At 48.4% G+C, this 5,455-nt stretch overlaps 1 pseudogene; it reads right to left on the bottom strand.

Moving 5' to 3' along the window:
- Positions 1–2,400: 2,400 nt before the first annotated feature.
- On the bottom strand, positions 2,401–4,217 carry LOC119878939 (annotated as a pseudogene).
- Positions 4,218–5,455: the final 1,238 nt, after the last annotated feature.

Raw genomic sequence — 5,455 nt, 5'->3', positions numbered from 1 at the left:
GTCACAAGCATTGTGTAGAGCTGAAGCTGAGAAAGACCTTCTTAGGTAGCAGAGTGAGCCCGAAGCCTAGAGCACTTCACCTGGAGCCGGCTTATGGGCATGAGCACCATCACCCTTATCGTCTCATCTGGTATCAAAATAAATTATTTTGCATTAAAAAATCAAAAACCTTCAAGTCCACACCTCTTCCTTCCCTGACTCCCCCCACCACCTCTGTAAAGTTGAGAAAACAACAACAACAACAACAAAAGAAGCTGTGGTCTTACAGCTTACAATGGAATATTACTCAGCCATTAGAAACGACAAACGCCGTGAAAGGAGAGTGACGTTTGGTTCTACTTGTTGGGTTGATGTTGTTGTACGTGTGTGTGCAGCCAACCAGCAGTGCTGGTATGTACCAGATCATCTACTAAGAAGGGTCTTTACTCAAAACCAGGAAAGAGGAAAGAGAAAGAACTAGTTTCGAGAGCTTTTTGATTTGGAAAAAGCATTCCAAAAATCACGATTTTCATTATACAGTAAGGGAGTAGCTTCCTTTCTGTGTTCATTCTCGTGAGGATTAACGATAGAGGGAGTCCTGTGAAATGAAGACCACTTTGTATTCCAATTTACTTCCTGGAATTTCTTAATTGTTTCCTTTTTTGGTTTTTACTGACATTCAAAAACTGAAAAACTTCTGGCTCATAACTTTGTTGCATTTCTAGGTCCCTGCAGCAACAAAAGGAAATCGTCCTATTAGGACTAGAAGTTTAAGTGAGTCCTAAAGTATTGGAAGAAAATTCTAAAATATACATTGAGGTTCTACAAGGAAAAGTTGAGTTTATTTTTTTTAATTTTTTATTTATTTATGATAGTCACAGAGAGAGAGAGAGGGAGAGAGAGGCAGAGACACAGGCAGAGGGAGAAGCAGGCTTCATGCACCGGGAGCGCAACGTGCGAATCGATCCCGGGTCTCCAGAATCACGCCCTGGGCCAAAGGCAGGCGCCAAACCGCTGTGCCACCCAGGGATCCCCAAGATTGAGTTTAAACAAAAGAGCCTGAGCTAATTCTTCCAGAAGGTTTGTTACCTTGAATTCAGAGCCCTTTTACGAGTATATAGAAAAATAAGTAGTCCCACAGTGTCAGTCGATTCATGTATTAATGAGATGAGAGCTAACATTAATGAAACTAACTCTAAAGTAGTTGACTGCCAAGCTGATTGTTAAATTGGTTATTATGGAAACAGGAGAACCAACTCACACACTTAGAAATGAGGTCCCAGACTGGAAGCACTGGGAAATGTAGCTGCTCATAATCTAAGTTAAATAATTCCTTGACAATCTGAGTAGATCTATATCAACGTGGCGGTCTTATATGTAATTTAGGGTGTTTAGTAGGAAATTATCGAATGGACTTCATGATTCCCTAGAGCTTATTTTGAGAGGTGCTAGTGAATCAGGAGGGAAAAAAATGAATGCTCAAAAAAGTCCTATTTCCATCTTACACATTTGGGGAAACTGTAAGAATATGTCCAAAGAATCTTGGTCTTCAATAGTTTTATATACAGTAATAACTAACACCATAAAATAGCACTTATTTAGATAGAATTGATGGTAGACATGGCAGTACTACATCCTTTTTACAATGTCTGAGCGTTTGTAGTACTTCAGACCTTTCCATCAGGCATCAACATTAAATATTGAATACCTCTAGAGAGTGTGAAAATAATTTTGTCTTTGGAAGTAGTTAACGTGAAGTTTTTCCGTGTGTCCCATTGGACTTTTCTAGTGATGATCCTCCTAGGATGCTTTATCAGTAGGTGTCTGGATTTTATGGACTAAAAAACTGATATTTTTTTTACAGTTGAAATCTGTAAATCATCTTTATACTTAATTTTCTATGTCCTTTCATAGCAAAAAGTAAGCAAAATATGCCAAGACAAAGAATGATGGTCCCCCCACCAAACCTTGAGCATAACCGTTAAGGAACAAGAACTGTCGGAGATCTATGTGTGTGTATCTGTACGTACATCCATGCATACTGGCAAAATTTAACAGAAATCACAATTCTGACATCATCTGTGGTTTATGTCACAGCTCTTCTCTGTCGTCAGCCTCTGTTTTTCTCTTTGGGCTTTCGTTGAAAAATACTCGGCCTCATGTCTTTCGCTCTGAGACTTTAACTGTAATCCTTGAATTCTTAATTTCAGTTCAGAAACCCTAGTCTTAGAACTCATGAGTCTTCAGATTTCCATGACTGTCACCAAAAGTTGAAAATCCTATAGGTTTGCCCTTTTTTTTTTTTTAAACTAAAGACTTAAAGAAAAAAAAAGCTTCTTTCTGTTTTGACAAATACGAGGAAGAAAGTGCAATCAGGAATACAGGTGGAAGCAACTCCTTCCGTAGCCTCCCCTTGTACCTTTAAAAGAGCTTTGTCATGTGGTTAATGATGGAGAAAGTTGACAACATGCATTGTATATGTCTGCTGTCCGCAAAGTGTATTGTGTGACCGAGCGTGGGGGATGCTGAGTGGGCGCTGGGAAGCAGCCCGAAGCGTCCTGGGGCCCCGCTCATCCAAGTCGATGCTCTGATGACATCATCGTGACAGGTGGCACCCGCGCTGCCGTGTTCACTGACCATCGCGGCCTCGGGACCTGGGAAGTCACAGGGGATCTGGGGCAGAGGCGTGTGGGGATTCTGGCCGCCCATGTGCATCTGGATGCGCTGCTGCAGCAGGGCCACGTTCGGGACCCTCTTCTGGCAGATGGGGCACGAGTGCCGCATCTCTATGGACGTGTTGGTCCGGGGAACCCCGAGGTGCATCTTCAGGTTGCCCTTGGTGGACAATGCCCGACCCCAGATCTTGCACTGGAATGGCCTCTCCCCGGTGTGGGGCCGTAATGCCTCTCCAGGGAGCTTTGGCAGCTCAAGACCCGGTGGCAAATGAGACATTCGTTGGGGTCGGTGGTGGCCTTGTCAATGTTCCCCACCAGCTGCTGTAATTTCAGGGTCTCCGACCCGGCTCGGGGTCCCACTCCCTTGGAAACCACCAACCCTCGGGGAAGTGTGGCTTGCTCCCACCCCCCCAGACAGTAGGGACCCGTCCTCACTTTCTGGGGAAGTCCCGGGCTGCAGGTCATTGGGCAGCGGGCCGCCCAGGAGGTCCTTGGGGTTAGTCCCTGAAGAGAGATTCTGAGGTAGCCCTAGACCGGGGGTCCCTGTTACAAGGACAGGTTTGCTGTCTAAAGAGAGACTCGATTCATCTACGGGGATGGCTACAGAGAGTGCATAGGGAATGCCATGGCCTGCCGACGTTTTGTCGTGGAACTTGGGAAAGAGGGGGTGGGCCTCCCTGGGGATGTCCATGCAAGTGCACTTGAGGTTGCCCTGGGTGGTGAACCGGCGGCCACAGACAGAGCCCACGAAGGGTCTCTCTCCGGTATGGGAGCGGAGGTGGATCTGCAGGGAGCTATGGGCCCCAAAGCCCTGCTACAGTACTTAGGCTTGTGCTTGCAGAGGACGGCCTGTCTGGGTTTGGCCTGCCCCAGGGACACGTTCGGCGGCTTCCCCTTCCCTTTCCTGGACGGGTCTAACGCCTCGGTGGAGGAAGGGCTCTGGAGGAGCACAGAGCCCTGGGCCTGAGGTAGCAAAGCACGGGGAAGGCGCGACCTGGCGTTGGCAGCACCCTCGTCCGTCGGGCTCCAGGGCAAGGGTGCAGCCCGGGAGCTGCGGGGAAGGGGTGTTCGCGTGAGGCAGCTGGGCTGGTGTCGGGCGACCGGAGACAGGCCCTGGCTGCCGACTTGCTGGTCGCAGAAAGCTGCGGGTCCCTGCTCGGCCCAGGGTCTGGAGGGGGTCACCCCCGAGTGGAGGGCGCGCAGGCCCACGTGCTCCCCGGCGGCGGAGGCCTCGGGAGCGGGATGTGCTGCAGCTGCGGCTGCTGCGGACGCAGGATCTGCTCCGGCCCGGGGGCTGCTGGCCGGGCGCTGCGCCGCTCACCCGCACCCTGTGCCCCGCGGGGCTCGCAATGACCAGGTGGCGGCCGCTTTGCCTTTGGGTAGTAGCTTCCGTCCTGGGGCGCGCTCGGCAGCGGTCTCAGCCTTCAGGTCCACGACACACTCGCCCCGGCTTGTCCTTGAGCGCCCCGGCCGCCGCCCCCTCCCTGGGACCCTCCGCACCCCCTGGGCCGGCGGCGGCGGCTGAGCGCGCCCGGGGACTCTGCCCAGCCCGGCCCCTGCCATGGGTCATGTGCGCACAGCTGGGGCAGTGCGATTTGTCTCGTGTCCTAGGAACCCCGAGAAGCTGGAGAGCTCTGCACAGCATTTCTCACAGCTGCGAGTCTCCTCCCGACGAGTCCTGTGTGCAGTCCTTCGGTCCCGGGGGTGTCACTGGGCCCCGTCCTCCTACGAGTTGACGCGCTGGGGTTCCACCTGCCTGCGCCTCGAGGCGGTGCGAGCATCGGGCAGCCGGGAGGGCCTCGGTTATTTGCCCACTCCGCCACAAATTCCTGGAGTTCTTTGCTCATATTTTAATAAACAAAACAGGGTAATGGGGAAGGGAGGGAAAATAAAATAAGAAATCAGAGAGGGAGAAAAAAACATAAGCGATTCTTTAACTCTAGGAAACAAACTGAATCTGCTGGAGGGGAGGTGGGTGGGGGGATGGGGTAACTGGGTGATGGGCGTCAAGGAGGGCTGGTGATGTAATGAGCATTGGGTGTTACATGCACCTGATGAATCACTGATCTCTACCCCTGAAATTCATAATATGCTATATGTTAATTAATTGAATTTAAATAAAATTATAAAGAAGAAAGCAAGCAACATGAGATCCAGAATGAGCTGCTGCATGCATGTTTAAGTGACTGATTAGTGAGTAGTGGGTCTACCTTCAATGTCATACATTCAAGTTCATGAGCTGAAGTAAGGATCATTTTTTACCTTGGAATTTAGGAGCTTTTTACAACCATGTGAATAGATATTCTAGACGTTTAGAAAATTTAATTTGGTTCTGGGAATTTACATGGTTTGTCTGAGTTTACTTCACCCCAATGAAAATAATGCATACTCTGTAAACATACTGTACCTTCTCTAGATTCTCTTCTTTGAACCCTACTGCCTCAACCTCTAGTATTAACGCTCTTTGGGGCCTACTTAGAGCCTAAACTCCACCAGAATAATATTGTCTTTATGAGGTCCTTTTGAGGATTAAGAGATAGATTACAGGAAGCAATTCTATGACAAATCAAAGTATATGTATAAATCAAAAGCATATTCATGCAAATGGATCACAATGCTTTTTCAACTAATCACTGTGGTGTGACATTTTGAACAATATGAAGTAAGTTAATAAAGCTCTCGAGTGAAAGAAACATCTTGATATTTTATAAAGCTGCATGCTTATTATAAAGCTGACCCTTTGGTTATTACAAAACAGCAAGTATCTATCTTTGACAATATGTTGATGAACACAAAACTTG

The sequence above is a fragment of the Canis lupus genome, unplaced genomic scaffold (genome assembly GCF_011100685.1).
Source record: "Canis lupus familiaris isolate Mischka breed German Shepherd unplaced genomic scaffold, alternate assembly UU_Cfam_GSD_1.0 chrUn_S2124H2323, whole genome shotgun sequence".
In the NCBI taxonomy this organism is placed as follows: Eukaryota; Metazoa; Chordata; class Mammalia; order Carnivora; family Canidae; genus Canis; species Canis lupus.
The sequence above is the reverse complement of the archived record's forward strand: the minus strand, read 5'-3'. Positions and strand labels throughout refer to the sequence as shown.